The sequence below is a fragment of the Mus musculus genome, chromosome 9 (assembly GCF_000001635.26).
Source record: "Mus musculus strain C57BL/6J chromosome 9, GRCm38.p6 C57BL/6J".
Classification (NCBI taxonomy): Eukaryota; Metazoa; Chordata; class Mammalia; order Rodentia; family Muridae; genus Mus; species Mus musculus.
The window spans coordinates 59,750,665-59,768,522 of NC_000075.6; the positions used below are offsets into that span (position 1 = coordinate 59,750,665).

The 17,858-nt window shown below is 38.3% G+C and overlaps 1 protein-coding gene and 1 pseudogene across 13 annotated transcripts in view; one reads left to right on the forward strand and one right to left on the reverse strand.

The window, feature by feature from the left end:
- The first annotated feature begins 183 nt into the window (after positions 1-183).
- The window catches only part of Myo9a (myosin IXa), a 178,019-nt gene continuing 160,344 nt past the window's right edge, over positions 184-17,858 (forward strand). For 7 of the 13 annotated variants that reach the window (XM_006511208.3, XM_006511212.3, XM_006511211.3 and 4 more), the window contains exon 1: positions 596-681. The gene's annotated coding sequence lies outside the window, so the exon portion shown is untranslated. Of the gene's footprint in view, positions 682-17,858 lie in introns of all 13 variants that reach the window. The other 6 variants (XM_006511210.3, XM_017313399.2, XM_006511220.3 and 3 more) reach the window with 4 other exon arrangements.
- On the reverse strand, positions 16,048-16,619 carry Gm7613 (annotated as a pseudogene).

Below are 17,858 nucleotides of genomic sequence, written 5' to 3' on the forward strand. Positions count from 1 at the left end.
TTGCCTTTCCAACCTTACGACGTTTTTATGTAGTAATCGAGAATCTAACACGGAGGTCTCAGCCCTGCCGTAAAGTGAAGAAGGAATGGGGAGGCGGGGCCATTCGGAGGGTGGAAAATAGGCGTGTCCGCGCAAGCGCAGGCAGCCCGCTCCAGCAGCGTCACGTGCGGAGGCGGGGCCGGGCGGGGCTGTCCGGGGCTTGGCAGCAGGGGGCGTGGGAGGTAAGTGCGCGCGCGCCTGCTCGGCTGCTGCTGGAGAGCCGCGCGGGGCGGGGCCGCGTGAGCGGGGTCGGGGGCGCGCAGGCCTGAGAGGACTGGGGACGCAGAGGCAGTTGGCGGTGGCCGTCGGAAAGTCCTGGCAGGACGGGGAGGGACTGCGGCGGAGATACCGGTCCCCGGGCAAAAGCAGGGACCGCGGTTTAGCTTCCAACGCGTGCTCTCTGGGCGGGGTGCGGCGGGGGATGTGCCTGCCCAGTCCGGGCGGAGTCTCTCTGACAGGGCGGGGGATGCGCGGCCGCCGCTCTCTCGGACCCTGAGGCGACTGGGCCCACCCTCGCGGAACCCTCCTACCCCCCGGCGGCCTCGGCCTCTGCTTTCTCCTTCTGACCCTGGAAACCGAGCTGGGGAAGCGGCTACCGCCGAAGAGGAAGGGGCTGTGGTGGCCACCGCGGCGCAGCCAGAGGTAAGACCCGCCCCAGCACCCAGCGGCCCTGCCGCCTGGCCTGGCCCGGCCCACGTCTCCCGCTCGGCTCTTTGGCTCCCGGAGGGCTGCCCCGCCCCGCCCCGGCGGAGACGCCCCGCCAGCAGCTCTGCCCCTAAAGCCTAGCAATCGCCGGAGTACCGCCGGGATTCCACCCCCAGACTCGACTCTCCCGTACCTTTCATTGACCAGACACCATTCTGTCCACCAGTAGCCGCGGCGCTTCTGTCACTGGCCCCCTTCCACCTCCTGCTAGAACCTCTTTAGACCCTCTTTAGGACTCTGACTGGAACCTCTAGACACCGTTATGTCGGAGCGGATCCTTGTCTGGGAACCAAGGCCACTACTGCTTCCTAATGCATTGCTACGTCCCAGATCTTTGGGTATCCTACGAGTCATCGCTACCCGAGCTTTCATAGGGACCCTCACGCAGCTTACTTCCAGTCAGGTTTGCTAGGTTTTCCCCCTACCCATACGAGCTTTCAGATAGCCCAATGTCATGATGCTCTTACCTAGTAGGTCTCCGGTTAGCCCTTCAAATCACCATCAGAGTGCTGGATCGCCCCCTCACACCCCCCCCCCCCCCGCCCTGGTGTAGTTTCTCTAGAAGACCTCTTAAGCAAACCTTGTTACCTGATTTCTAACCAATCGGGATCTTTGGTTGAAAAGAAGTTTCCAGGAAAACTCGAAGGGGTTATTTACATAGTCCAGTATATTCACTCCATTGGATTTTAAGGAGTCAGACTGAGACCCATGTTTGGAGCCTCAGGGACTGGTTGCTGAAAGGGAAAGAGAGCAAAGAGTGTGAAAGCCCAGGCAGGGAGGGTATGTGTGCTGTTACAAGGGCAAGCTGCTTGCTCCTCATCTTGTCTCTTCAGTAGAAGGAAAGAACCAGTCTATATCTTGTCACTTCTGGGCTTCTGTAAGGATTAAGTTGCATTACACCAATGAAGATAAGTAACTCTTCATATATTTGTCTCAGCACTGTAGATTTGTACAGATACACAGGTTTTTAACTAGAGGAGTTTTGGATTTACTGTTTTTGAACTTGTTAGAAAAACAGCATTTATAGCTGTTCTTAATCCCTGAAGGCTAATGTTTTTAGTATTTTTTTACCACCCAGTCTTCTCCAAGGACCAAGTATAAGTGTCATTCAGAATTGAAGTTATTATTAACAGCTTTCTTAGTAGTAGTAAAATATTGAATAAAATGTTTGTTGAAATTATACTCCTGAGATGTCAAGAGGGAAGCGTAATGTTAAGTGTTAAGTGTATAATTTTAATGTTTATGTAAGGGTGGGGGATATTTTTGTAGTTAGTACTTACGGTTTTTTTTTCCTTTCATTTTTTTGTGTCTGTGTGTAATACAGGGAGAAAAACCAATTTACATTATGGGTATTAATGAGACACAGTTTAGAAGTCAAAACCATCAGAATAGTGTAGTAAAAAGTTTCTCTTTCTCCAATCTCCAATTGTTCATTTTCTATTTTTCAGCTTCTGTAATTGGTATGATGTGATATTTCCAGCGTTTATAAGCTTATATCTGTATTTTAAAGACACACAAACTATACACAAATTATTCCATTTTCACATACTACTGCTGAGTCCTAGAGATCATTCAGCAATAGTGTTCACGGAAGAGCCACATTTACTGGTTGGGTAGTATTCCATTTTGATGGACTTGGATTTATTTTTAGTCCTTTTTCTAAAAATTACTGCAAGCTTTTATTCTAAATGTACCAGGTATTATATGTATAAATGATTTTCATGGTTTGAAAAAATTCTGATAATTATTTTTGTATTGAACCTATAAAAAGAAGTGTATCTGAAGTAAACTTCTCATGGACTCTCTTGAGCTACAACTCAAGACTACTTTTAATGGTAATTATATTTATCAGATCAATTATTAAAGGATTTGAAGTGAGGGACCAAAATGTTCAGATGAGCATTTTTAAAAGTCACTTTAGAGCAGATTAAAAGTAGAATAAAGTTAAAGCCAGAAATATATTAGAAGGGTGATACCATAGTTCTGAATTTGGATATTGGTAGTTGACAAGTCTTGGTGATTTGATGGAAAAGCATACAGAGAGGACAAAATTGGAGATATTGTTCCAATCTTTCCCCTTATGTGAGGATCCATATGATGAAGATTTTAATTTTTAGTTGTGACATGTTAAATAAATGGCTGTTACGGGCTGGAGAGATGGTTCAGTGGGTAAGAGCACTGACTGCTCTTCCAAAGGTCCTGAGTTCGGTTCCCAGCAACCATATGGTGGCTCACAACCATCTGTAATGACATCCAATGCTCTCTTCTGTTATGTCTGAAGACAGCTACACTGTACTCATATAAATAAAATAAATCTTTAAAAAAATAAATAAATGGCTGTTATGTAGTGAATTTGTGTCAGAAATTCATAACATCAGGTTCTGTGCCAGTAGTAAATTTTGGAGGCAAAGATGTATAGTTACAAGGAAGAGATTTCAGGCAGAAACTCAATATTTAGAGCATATAAATACCTAGATTAAGTTCTTTTAAGAAATTATTAGTAGTGAAAAACTACAATCTAATGTGTTGTTTTTACCACTAGTATTACTGTTTTAAAGATTTATTTTTGTTTGTTAGAGTATCTGTGTGTGCCTGTGTGTATTTGAGTGCATTGTTTGAGGAGACCAGAAGAGCATGTCCAAATTCCCTGAGCTGGAGTTAGAGGCAGTTGGAGCAACTGGACTAGGTTCTGGTAACCTCAGTAGGGTCCTCTACAAGCGCAGGTTGAGATCTTAACCTCTCAACAATCTCTCCAGCCCCACTAGTATTACTTTTTGTAAAAGGGTCTCGTGCCCTTCAGGCTGACCTCAAAACTCACTATGTAGCCTAGGCTGGCCCTGAACTTCTTAACTTTATCTCTGGAATGCTAGGATTGTATGAATGTGCTACCATGTTTCTTTCATGGAGCGCTAGAAATTGAATCCATGACTTTGTGTGTGCTAGGCAGACACTTTATCAATCGAGCTATGTCTTGAGTCTGATTATTTTTAGAGATAGTGTTTTCTCATTTAGCCTAGTTGTCCTAGAATTCTCAATTTAGCTTCATCTGATCTCAAATTCTTGAGCATATTATTATATTATAGGTGCTACAACAGAGGGCTAAACAATTTTTTTCTTTAGTTAATTTAGTGATATATAGTTTTTGAGGAGATGGTATAAATTCATTGTTTTTTGTTTTTTTTCTTTTTAAATTCGATGATGATCTTGATGCATTGTACATGTCTATTGGTGTTCTTGCTTCAGATACCTAATTTAGGTAGCTGGAACTGCAAATGTGTATCATGTTCAGCTAAATTTACATGTTTTAAAAGAAATATAGCTATAGTAGAAATTAGTAATATAAGCCTCCATCTTTTAAAATCATTTGTAATTATATAGATGCTTGTTCAATCTTTATTATTTTCAAAGAAGTGCAGAAAGGTTGAGAATAAGATTGACCAAGAATTTTAATATTTTTTGCTGGACATGGTGGCACACACCTTTAATCCCAGCACTCGGGAGGCAGAGGCAGGTGGATTTCTGGGTTCGAGGCCAGCCTGGTCTACAGAGTGAGTTCCAGGACAGCCAGAGCTATACAGAGAAGCCCTGTCTCGAAAACAAAACAAAAAAAAGAATTTTAATATTTTTTAAATTTAAATGATTGAATTTCTTAGGTATATAACAGTTTAAAGAAAACAGTCAGACTTTTCAGATATTTTAAAAATATATCAACTTGAGTCAAGTATGTTATTATAGACCTGTAAGGCCAAACTGGCTATATAGAAAGACTGTCTCAAAAAAAAAAAAAAAAAAAGAACAAACAAATCTCAAAACAACAACAAAACACATCCCCTGACCAACAAAAGTACATTAATTTTATATATTGACTTTTGTGTCTACAGAGGCTGTTGAGAACTGTTGTCTTTGCTTGACACCTCTGTAAACCACGTGGTAATAGACCATATGGTGTCATATTTCGTAAGTACTCCAGTTCAAAAATACAGAACCTTCTCTGTCTCTCTTCCCCACAAAACTAGGAACAGAGCAGACAGAAACTGCAACTCAGTTCATTTTGATTTCTTATCTTGATAAAGGGCAATGGCACCCTTCTGTTCTCATGAAGTTTTCAGGAACCCATAAAAATCATCTTTTACTCTATTCTGCCATGCTACCAATAACCAGTTTGTCATTATGTCTTGTACTTCTTTATCATAATAAATATTTTACATCTTTCTTGTTCCTTTTCTTCTGTATTCTCTTTATTTTAAACGAACTCAAATGCCTTTTAGGCTTCAGTGGTGCTTTCCAAGTGGTCTTGTTTTCTGCCTTCTGCTGTTGGTTTCACCATACTTTCTTGTATATTCTTTTCACTGCTGCCAAAATAAGGTTTCTGAAATATTCTTAGGCTCTTTCAGTTGCAAGACGAAGGCTCAGGTTATCTTAAGTAGCTAAGGAGTGCTTTTGGAAAACAAACATGCAAATACAAGAGGGAACCCAGGAAAAATGAAGCAAGTTGACATAAGAAAAGGACCTATTAAGTTGGAAGCCCGAGAAGACTTTTAATTTATGGCAGTGCTGTGACTAGGACCTAGAATTTGTGCATGCTAATCACTCTGTTACTGAGCCACACTCATAGCCTAGATTTTACTTTAGTTTATTTAGTTGTTGCATTACTATTAGTTTTTCATAATCATTTCATCCTGTTTTATAGCTTCCATTTATTCCCCATTTCTGCCTTTTGTAACTACCGTGTCATTACCATACCAACACCTTGCTTTCTGACTTGCTATCTTTTATTCAGATCTTGAGCAAAGTCTTTTGCAGTCTAAGATTTTTTCATTTAATTCCTCTCCTACGCTTCCCAATGTCTGCTAACAAGATGGAATGACTATTCCTGGCCATTCAGCATTGGTTATGTAATATTTGTACATGTGTGCATAGGATAGAATCATGGTTCAAAGTATAGAGTAGTATGCAGGTTAGTTCCTATAAAATGGAATTGTAATCATTGAAGGCAACATCATTGACTTGGATAAACCATTGTGCATTTAATTGTCCTTCTAGTTGAAAGGTCTGCAGTGCTTTCTTTCTTTTTCTTTTTCTTTTTCTTTTTTTTTTTTTTTGTTGTTTTTATTTTTTGAGACAGGGTTTCTCTGTGTAGCCCTGGCTGTCCTGGAAATCACTCTGTAGACCAGACTGACCTCGAACTCAGAAATCCGCCTGCCTCTGCCTCCTGAGTGCTGGGATCAAAGGCGTGCGCCACCATGCCCGGCCCTCTCCGCAGTGCTTTCTTGTTACTCAGGATAGAGTTTGATTTGTTGTGTGGGGTTTCATAACTCACATTCTCTCTAGCTTTGTTTGTTTGAGGCAGGGTATTTCTGTGAAGTCCTGGCTGTCCTATAATTTTCTTTGTATACCAGGGTGGCCTTGAAGTCACAGAGATTTGTCTACCTTTGCCTCCTGTGTGCTGGGATTCTTTGCTTTTGAGATGTACTCTAGGCTATCCTTGAATATGGACCTATCTTACCTCAGCCTTCTGAGCTTTTCTTCCTTTGCTGTCTCCCTTGAATTCTTTAATGCATTTTTTTTTTTTTTTTTTTTTTAAAGACTTATTTATTTATTATATGTAAGTACACTGTAGCTGTCTTCAGACACTCCAGAAGAGGGAGTCAGATCTTGTTACGGATGGTTGTGAGCCACCATGTGGTTGCTGGGATTTGAACTCTGGACCATCGGAAGAGCAGTCGGGTGCTCTAACCCACTGAGCCATCTCACCAGCCCTCTTTAATGCATTTTTACTGACTTTAGTTTCCTTGTCTTCATGCTCTGTTTCCTTTCAACTTTTTCCTTGCTTGGCTAGTTCCTGTCTGACCTCCAGGATTGAGTACAGGTATATCTTTTCCCAGGAAGCTTTCTTTTAACTCCTTCTGGATTAAAGTGTATGTGTTTTTGTCTGTGACAGCCCTCTGGAATTACTTGTCTATTTTCCTTTCTAGGTTTTACTGTTTTTGGAAAAGGGGATAGTATAAATGCTAGATAATAACACAGGTGTTTAGGTTGTAGGTTCTATTTATTTATTGTGTATATGTAGGTCTGTGGGCATATATGGGCCTTGTGGAGGTCAGGGGACAACTTAAAGGAGTCATTTCTTTTCTTCCACTATGTAGGTTTCTGGGGTTGGAACTCAGGTCATCAGGCTTGGCAGCAAATGAGCCCATCTTACTAACCTATTTTCTTGTTTGTTTGTATGTATGTATGTATGTATGTATGTATGTATGTATTCATTTTGAGGCAGGGTTAATAAGCAGTGCAAGCTATCCTCAAAATCATAGCAATCCTTGTTTGAGTCTCTCTAGTGCTAGAATTATAAGGCTGCATTTACTTGCATACTTTAAATTTCCCATGAAACTATAACATTCTAATAAAGCATTGTAAGTTAAAAATATTTTAACACAACTAAACCTGGCAATACCATAGGTTAGTGACACAGTACTGCTTTTGTACCATGAGAAAGTTCAACTGTTATAATTGACTACCATCAATCTGTGTACAAAAAGTTCATAGATAATAAATGTACAGCTCAGTGAGTTTTCAAGTGTAACTATTTATGTAACAGTACTTGGTACCTCAAAACAGAATATTGCTAGAATTCCCCAAGCTACCTTATGCCTTCTAATCCTAATCCATTTCATAGAGAATTTAATTTTAAATGTAATAACACTTTAAAATATAGGTTTTCTCTCTGTTTTAGGTTTTTTTAAAAATTTGTTTGTTTGTTTGTTTTTCCAAGACTGGGTTTCTTTGTAGCTCTGGCTTTCCTGAAACTGGGTTTGTAGACCAGGCTGGTGTTGAACTCAGAGATCTGCCTGACTTTGCCTCCCAAACGCTGGAATTAAAATTTTGTTTGTTTGTTTTTGAGAAAAGGTCCACTTGCTTCTGGCTTCTGAGTACTGGGATTACAGGTGTATTCTACCACACCTAGCTTTTGAGTGTATCTTTGAATAGGCACGGTAGGTAGGAGTTTGATTTTGTACAGAAACCATATATAACTTACATTAAAAAAACACAGTTGCTTTATTTTTATGTAATAGACAAGAGAAAATCACATTATACTAAAATTATTGTATAGATGGCTTGTATTTGGAAGGATTTGTTGGAGTAGAGTTGTATAAAAGATTAGATACGTTGAAGCATATTTGGTGAAAGCATTAATTGTGATGATGAACATGCTTAGAATAGGTACAGTAAACACACAAAGTACTTTCAGAATTGTGTTTGGCATTTGGGTTTTAATATGAATTACGTTGGTGTGTATTGTCATCCATGAGTAGAGGGGTCATCCAGGAGGCAACTGGAGTGTAATTTTCCTCAGAGTGAGGAAAGGACGAGTCCTGTGTCATAGCTAAATTTGGAAAAAAATTGCTTCTTTTTCACTACTAGCAATAGTTGTTAATTTTTTTCAAACCATAAGATATATATGTAGTTCTTTACATTTCTAGGTATTCTTTTAAACATACTTTCTCTTCAGTTAGGTTTTTCTCTCTTTTAATTTTAAATCCATTTTGTCTAATTAAATAGAATATGGGTTTTTTGTTTGTTTTGTTTTTTTGTTTTTGAGACGGTTTTTTTGTGTAGCCACCTGGCTGTCCTAGAATGGCATCTCAGAGATTCACTGGATTTAGAGGCTTGCCACCCCACACCTAGCTAAGTGTATGGACTCTAAAACCTGGATTTTCAACAGATTTGGATTCAAATTCAGTCATATCACTTCAGGATTGTATATTTATCTCCTGTAGGGTGATAGTATTTTTTTCCTCACAAGGTTTTTAAGGCTTTTTGTTTTTGGAGGTGGATCTTTTTGTTTGTTTGTTTTGTTTTTCTGAGACAGGATTTCTCTATGTAGTCCTGGCTTTCCTTGAACACATTCTGTAGATTATGCTGGCCTTGAACTGGAAGAGATCCATCTGCTGTGTCTCCTATGAGTGCTGGAATTAAAGGTGTGGGCCACCACTATCAGGCTGGAGGTGGGGTCTTGATAAGTTTTTTCCAAGGTTGTTTACAAACTTCCTGGGACTTCGCAGTTGGGATTACAGGTGAATGTCACAGAGCCTGGCTAAAGTTGAGTATGTAAAAGCTTTCTTCATATCCTTTGTTATGTTTAAGAATTATATTAGGATAAGTGACTAATTACAGTGGCTTTTTTTGTTATATTTGTCAACAGAAGTAAATACTAGGGTGATTTATTAGATGTCTTTCAACTGCCATATTTTATAGTTCAAAATATTTGAAGAAATGTGTTGCTGGGTATAGTGCTACATAACTCTAATCCTAGCACTTGGCAGAAGATTGAAGTCAGCCTGGTCTACACAGTTTGTTCCAGGATAGCAAGAGCTACTATGAAGTGAGATTCCTAGTAAAACCAGGGCCTTTTCTTGCTATCTCAGTACGTAGGGTTAATGGATATTAGAATGTATTTTGGGTGAGGTTATCATTACTGGATGTGTTCGGTTTGGCAATGACAGACATTCCTTAAATCATTGACAGATTTTAGTACTATTGCTGTTTGTAGTGTGTTAAGTATTTGTTTGAAATCTTCTCACTTTTATCGATCATCTGATAGTGGGCTGAATAATATCTCTCTCTCTCTCTCTCTCTCCCCCCCCTAATATAAGGAACTTTACCAAGAGACTGTAGACATCTTCATAAGTGATTTTTCAATCATATTTTTTCTGAATAATGTTTGCAACTTTCTTTTCTTTTAGTTCAACCCCTCCCCCTTTGTTTTAAATTATAAAAGCTACTTAACATTGAAAGGTTAAAAAGAGAATTAAAAGGTTGAACATTCCAGGCGTGGTGGCACACACCTTTAATCGGGAGGCAGAGGCAGGTGGATTTCTGAGTTCGAGGCCAACCTGGTCTACAAAGTGAGTTCCAGGATAGCCAGGGCTATACAGTGAAACCCTGTCTCGAAAAACAAACAAACAAACAAAAAGGTTGAACATATTTGCAGTTTATATTCAATATTAGCACTGTTTGCTTCCATAGTGTTGTGGTGCTATGATTTACTGGATTGTTCTTTATGTGTGTGCATATTTTTGTGAACTTATTGTTGTTCCTCTTCTCTCCTCCCCCTCCTGCTGACAGGGTTCCTTTCCTTCCCTTCCCTTCCCTTCCTTTCTTGCCTTTCTCTCCTTCCTTTCTTTTCTTCCCCCCCCCCCCCCCCCAGACAAGGTTTCTCTATGTAACCATAGCCATCCTGGAACTCATAGGCTGGCCTTGTAGTCAGCAACTAGATCCACTTGCCTCTGCCTCCCGAAAGCTGGGATTAGAGGTGTGTACCAGCACCACCTAGCTTCTAGAAAGTAAATGACAAATATGACAAATATGTTTCAAAATACTTTTGAAAATATTTTTGTACGTGTATGTGTGTACGTGTGGATGTCAGAGGAAGCTTGTGGGAGTTGATTTTCTTCTATCATGTGTGTCCTGGGGATGGAACTCATGAAGCCTTCCTTGGTTCTAGTCATCTTTATCTACTGAGCCATTTTACTGGCCCAGAAAATATTTGTTAAAAAATAGATATTCTTTACATTAATACTAGTTTTACCATTGCCAATACCTTCTCTAGAAGTTAATTTACTGTGTGTGTGCTCCATGTGCATTTGGAAGTGACTTTTCCTACTGAGCCATCTTGCTGAACTTTCCAGTAAAAAAATTAATTTTCAGTCTATAGTTCAATTTCCAGTTATTCCTTAAAATAAGATCTCACATTCTATTCATATTTTTCTTTTGCATTTCACTTATCTCTTATACTTGAGAATAGTTCTTTCTCATAAGATACTGAAATGTCCTTTTCAATAAGATACTGAAATTGCTTGAAAGAACAGATTATTTTGAAGAATGGCTTGTTTTCTAGAGTTATCTAATTGTTTCTTGGTGTGGTTGTATAATTTGTTCTTTTCTGGTTTCTATTTTTGAATTTAAGGCTATCTTTTTAAGGCTTGTTTAATGTGTTAATTTTTTTAGCAAAGTCTTTTATGGGTAATGGAATATATCATTGATGATATGTGTATATCATCTAGGCTGTAGACCACATGTATGAGGATAGCAATAACTTCTGTCCAACCGAAAATTGTAAACTTAATACATTTTGAAACTCTTTTTCTTTTGGTGACTCGACTGAAATGTTTTCAAGCATGAACTTTGTAGTTGACAGCATGACATTGCAGTGTTAAGAGGTTGGACAAGCTGGAATGGAGGTACATGATGTTACGTGTTCCCCTATTAGAGATCCAAGTTTGACAGGGTTTAAGGTGGTATTTGTTATGACTTTGTATTTTAAAAGTGCCTTTTTTTACTCCTATAATTAAATATGCTAACTTATGGGAATTCAGCTTTGACATTGTTCTTTAGTGCTTTAATAATGTCTATTCTTTGTAGGTTCAAAATAAAGAACTCTAATATTAAAGTTCAAATTTCTTTTTTCTTTTGTCAGTGTATTTTAGTAAGGATATATTTATTGTTTGGAATACATAGTACTATTTATTTTCTTGGTGTGATTGGTGCCAGTTTGATATGTATTAGTGTCTAGTTTTTATTTTAGGAATAATTTCTCTTTATTGATTTAATTCTATTGTTTAAATATGCAAAATAGTTGCAAAGTATAAAAGGAGAAATCATATGCTAAGATAAATTTGGGGATCTCATTGATGTGTGTGGTATTTTTTTCTTTCAAATCCTCCATTTATACACCCAAATTAGCATACTGTATGTGTTGCTCCCCCCCCCCATTTCTTATTGGCACATAAAGATTATCTTTTTCCTTCTTTTCTTCACTTTTCTTTTCTTCACACAGGGTTTCTCTGTATAGCCCTTGCTGTCCTGGAGCTCATTCTGTAGATTAGGTTGGTCTTGAACTCAGAGAGATCCACCAGTCTCTGCCTCTACATGTAAAGTACATGAATTCTTTTCTTCTTTTTTTCTTTAATTTTAATGCCCCCCCCCTTCTGTCCTAAATCTTTCAGATTATAGAGTTGAAGCAGTCAGTACATGCCTACTTAGGGTACAGTAAGCCTTCTCAGATGCACACTATATGAGTGAGAGATCAGAAACATACTGTAAAGGGAGAGGGAAGGGAAACTTAGAATGCAAGTGATTCAAACCCTAATGTTATAGACTAGGTGTTGGATATTAGGGAACTGAACCCTTCAGACTCTATTTGTCTTTTACTCTAGCGTCAGCATTTGTGGAGAATGTGAAAAATTATAAATTATGTTAGTTTAAAAAAATGTGGCTAAGTTGGTTGGAAATGGTACACAGCTTTAATCCCAGCCCCCTCACTGATCTCTTAAGTTCTAGGACAACCTGTTGTACAGAGTGAGTTCTAGAACAGTCAGGGCTATACGGAGAAACCCTGGGTCAAAACCAAAACAACAACAACAAAAAACCAAAAACTTAAATAAATAAAATGATGATGTGCGCTTGTAATTCCAACACTGGAGAGTTGCAGTCATGCAAACTCTTGTGGTGGTCTGGCCATGCAGAATACCTTACTGGCCTAATTGGCAAGCCTAAGACCAGTAAGAAATCTATTTTTAAAAGTTTTTCTTTTAAATTTTTAAAAAAAGATTTATTTAGTTATTTATTATATGTGAGTACACAGTAGCTGTCTTCAGACACTCCAGAAGAGGGCATCAGATCTCATTACGGATGGTTGTAAGCTATCATGTGGTTGCTGGGATTTAAACTCAGGACCTTTGGAAGAATAGTCAGTGCTCTTAACCGCTGAGCCATCTCTCCAGCCCCATATATTTTATTTATTATTTTATTTTATTTTATTTTATTTTATTTTATTTTATTTTTTGAGACAGGGTCTCACTATGTAGCTCTGGCTGTCCTGGAGATCAATCTGGCCACAAATTCATAGAGATCCACCTGCCTTTGCCTTCTGAGTGCTAAGATTAAAGATGTATGAGAATAGCTCAGCTGTAAAATATATTTTACGTATTTTTTTTCCCTTCCGAAACACCCTCACATCCTTCCCAACTCTCTAGCATCCAGTGTCATGTTCTTTCTCTCAAAACAAACAGGCAAACAAAAACCCAGAACAAGAAACATATCCCAGAAATGGAAATCAAAAGAAACAGATTAAACCAACAATACAAAACTCCAAAACAACCCCCAACCAAAAAAAAAAAAAAAAAAAAAAATCAAAACAAAGCAAAATGAAACAAAAACTCCACAGAAACATGTTTGAGTTCATTTTATGTTGGCTAACTACTCCTGGGCATAGGGCCTGCCCTGGAGTGTTGGTTGATATACCCAGTGACGTTCCATTGGAGAAAATTGATTTTTCCCTTGCCACTGGGTATCAATTCCAGAGAGCTTCTTTATTAGGGGTGGGAGCCATTTTTTCCTTTCAGTACTGGGACCCCCATCTGACTTAAACCAATTCAGGTCTTCTGTCACACAGGTCAGCCTTGTGAATTCATATGTGTATTTGTTTATCTTTATTTTTTAAAAGATGGGTAGGAGCTAGGTAGTGATGGTTCATGCCTTTAATCCCAGAACTCAGGAGGTAGAGGCTGGGGGATCTCTGAGTTGAAGGCCAGCCTGGTCTGTAGAGTGAGTTTCAGGAAGCTGTCTCAAAAAACTGGGTAGGACTAACTCTCTCCAAATTTTGTTTTTTCTTGTTTGACCTTTGATGTCCACATGCATGCACTCTACAAACCTGCACCTGCACACACAGACACAAATCTTAGTAGTCACATGCAATTACTTTTTTCCATTTACATACATTTATGTGAATGTTTGAGACTGTATGAGAAACATACACAGTTTAAATATTTTTGATGTATTTGTGTCATTGTCTAGTCCAGCAAATCAAAATATCCTATTTTTATCTTTACTTTGTTAATATATGTCCCTTTGTAGAAGCTTTTGTCCTAATTCACAAACATAACCTTGTTTAACTCCTTCCTTTTTCTTTTTCTTGGTGAGAAGGAATGAACTTAAAACCCTGTGCTTGCTTTCTGGTCATATACTTTGCTACTGCTGAGCAAAATCCTTGACCCAATCCTTCATGATTTTAAATGCCAGTAGTATATTCTTAAATACTGTAGTTCTCCTTATTTTTAAACGTATGAGCTGAATAACTCTGTATATTTTATGTGATAGAAATTGAGTTCATCATAGTAATTGCAAAATTAATTACAGATTATTGTAGTCATAATTTATTAGATCTCACTGAGGTAAATCTATCCATTAGATTATATGCCAATTAGCCATTCTGGTTTTGATGATCATTGAATTGATTTTAATTTCTTGCCCTTATAAGACAATGATAGAATGGTGTGCATGCTTATATCTAATAATAACACATTTGCAGATACTTTTGAAAATTTGTGTGAGCAGAATTGCTTGGTCACAAGAGAAGATAGGTCATAAAGAATGAACAAATTAAAACTTAGATGATGACAGAGGGGTTTTAGTTTTTACTTTTACCAACACAGTATATGAGAATTTTCCTTGGACTGGATCCACCTCAAAACTAGATACTGTAGATTTAAAATTTTTTGCCAACTGATAGTATCTCATGATTTAAATTACTGAAACTATATCTTTTCCACCTTTTACTTTTCTTTCTTCTTGTCTGTCTGTCTTTCTTTGTTTCTTTCTGTTTTTATTTTTTTTTAGCTTAGTCTTATGTAGTTCAGGCTAATCTAAAACTGGCTTTGAAGCCTAGATTGGTTTAGAACTCCAGATCCTCCTGCCTCAGCTTCTTGCTTGCTGAGGTACAATTCTATACCTCATTGTTTGAATTTCTTTTTGTAAATTACATTCAAGTTGTTTACTTATTTTTTTTTCCATTAAGGGTTCTGTCTTTATTACACTTATTGCTAGGAATTCTATATGTGTTTTAGATATTAGTTCTTCTATATCTATATAGTTATATCTGTAGCAAGTTATTTGTTTCTGCCCCTCCTCCCAAATAGCACAGGCTGGCCTCAGACTTGCTGTGTTGTTGAGGGTGAACTTGTCATAAGATCTTCTGCCTCTACCGCCAGAGTCCTTATCTGTCTGTTGTTTCTGATGCATATTGTCCTGGCAAGCTTTTATTTTGGTTCTGGAGATCTGAACTCATGTATGTAGTCAATGCTTGTTCAACTTTATCCAGGACTAGAGACATCTCTCTAGTCCTCTAAATCACATATTTGGATCCAGTTAGAAATAGCTATATCTTTAAAATATTATTTTCTAGTTATATAAAAGCAATATCCTTTATATTTTTTAAAATTACAGAATTATAGGTTATCTTGGGTTCTTTGGGTTTCATACAGTTTTATTTCTGTTGGGACGAGTGTGGTGGTACAGGCCTTTAATCGCAGCATTAAGGTGGCAGAGGCAGGTGGATCTCTGTGAGTTGGAAGCCAGCATGGTCTACATAGCAGGTTCTAGGACGGCCAGGATGGGTATGTGCCTGAGTATGCAGGTGACCAGGAAAGCCAAAAGATCCTCGGAAGCTGTAGTTACAGGCAGTTGTGAGGCGCCTGACCTGGGTGCTGGGAACTAAATTGGAGTTTTCTGTTGTGCTTTTGGTGTATTCTTAAGAATTATAATCTAAACTAAACTAAACTTACACTCACCCTCTGCTGTTATACTGTAGGAGCTTACATTTTTATGTTTTATTGAACACTTTTTCTTTTGTCTGTCAAAATTTGGTTGAATGATATTTGTATGGGTCTATTTTGTTTTTTGTTTTTTTCTGTGCCATTGACGACTTATTTTGAAGTATTATTCTATTACGTTTATTATTGTGGCTTTTGTACTGTAGTATCTAATCTTGTTTGCTTCTTCACTATGATGTTAGCTATTGTTAGCCATTTATTTACTTATTTGTTTGTTTATTGGCAGGGTCTCATGTAGTCAAGACTGGCCTCGAACTTGCTATATAGCAGAGACTGGCCTTTAACTCCTTCTGTTTCTAGTTTCCAAGTACTGGGCTTTTTGAACATATACCATCATACCTGGTTACTTTCTTTCTTTTCTTTTCTTTTTTTTTTTTTAACTAGGCAAAGAATTTTATTAACCCTTTCCAAACTTTATTCCCAGGCTTCTTCAGCTTTATTTGCCGCAAAGAATGAATTAGGTATAAGCGAAAACTTAAAAGAGCTGCAGTGTCCCGGGGGCTTGGGCTTAAAAATATTAGAGATCTAGATTTTATCAGACCCATAATAAACAAAAAAAATTAAAAAGCAGTCATGATATAAAATAGCAGCTCCTGTAATTTCTGCGAGGATCATTTTCTTCAGAAGTTGCTTCAATTCAGTTTGCCTCATTCTTAGAAGTCTCATCAAAATTCTCCACCAGATCAGGAACTTCATCATCATCAACCTCTCCAGTAGCAAGTGGCGCTTTTCCATCCACAGATTGTTTGGGCAGAGCTTCAGCCAGGCTCCTTAAACTAGTCAGACCGTCTGCACCGAGCTGGTTGGGGATGCTGGGAAGCATTTCTGTCCGCTGCCTTGTCTCAGCGTGGCCTGTAATGGTGAAGGTGTTCGCTGCCAGAGACGCCTGAACTTTAGGGTTGTTAAAATGGATCACTGTTCCTTGGTTTGTAAACGTGTTCACCTCTTCAATACCAGAGATATTGTCTACCCCTAACTTCTTTAAGGAGAACTGCAGTTTTTTTATCGTCTGCTGTGGCTGTTCTCTGAACCACCTTCTTCTTTTTGCGAGCAGTTCCTTTCCCACCAATGCGCACTTGTGCCTGCAGTTTGGTGAGTAGTTCTCCTGGTTCATGATCGGTTCTTTCATCTTGTTGGAGTGGAAATGGCGCCGCGCTGGGAACTAAGGTTCACGCTCAGGGGGTCTCAGGCAGACCAGCTGAGAGAAGGCGCACATACGCCTCCTGGTTACTTTCTTTTTTTTTTTTTTTTTTTTTTTTTTTTTTTTTTTTTTTTTGGTTTTTCGAGACAGGGTTTCTCTGTATAGTCTTGGCTGTCCTGGAACTCACTTTGTAGACCAGGCTGGCCTCGAACTCAGAGATCCACCTGCCTCTGCCTCCCAAGTGCTGGGATTAAAGGCGTGTGCCACCACCGCCCGGCTCCTGGTTACTTTCTATATTAACTTTTTAATAAGTTTGCCCATATCCAGAAAGTAACTTTGCTGAATTTTTCTTCGTCTTTTTTCCTTTAGCTAGGGATTGAGCCTAAGAGCCCTTGAACAATGCTAGGTCAACACTGTCATTGAATTAGACTTCCAGACCTTTATTTTTTTATTTTTATTTTGCTGTTTGAGATGATCTTGTTACATTGTTTGGATTCCTTTACTTGCTATATAGTCCATATGAACGTTAAACCTCCCACCACAGGTTCTCAAGTAACTGGAATTACAGTTAGTTTCTTGTTAGTAGCAAGGCCCTGTCTTGCTGAGGTATTGATTAGGATTGATTAGGATTGCATTGAGTTTACAATTTGTGTAAAATTTGCATTGTAAGGATATTTATCTTTATGTCTATATTTACATTTGTTGGCATTTATTTCTTTCAAGAAAGTTTTATAGTTTTCAGTTTGGAGGTTTTCTGTATTTTTTTGTTAGTTTTATTGCTAAATACTCTTTTATTTAAAAAAAAATTTTTTTTTTGGTTTTTCGAGACAGGGTTTCTCTTTATAGCCTTGGCTGTCCTGGAACTCACTTTGTAGACCAAGCTGGCCTCGAACTCAGAAATCTGCCTCCTCTGCCTCCCGAGTGCTGGGATTAAAGGTGTGTGCCACCACCGCCCGGCTAATACTCTTTTTTAAAAAAATCTTTTGTAGCTACTGCTATTCAAATTTCCCTTTTCATCATTGAGAAATATATTTGCTTTTTGTGTATAGACATGTGTCCTTTGAACTCTATGGATTCATTTGCCAATTTTACATGTTTGTGTATTCCTTTGGGTTTAAAAAAAATATATATATATCATATAGTCTGAGACTAGAGGTGATTTTAATTTTTCCCTCATGACTTCATTTCTTTTTCTTGCATCTTGTCACTGTCTGTCACCTCTATTACAATAGTGAATAGAAATGATGAGAGTAGATATAGCTATCAGGTTTTTAGTGTTTCTAGTATATTCCTTCCTGTAGATTTAG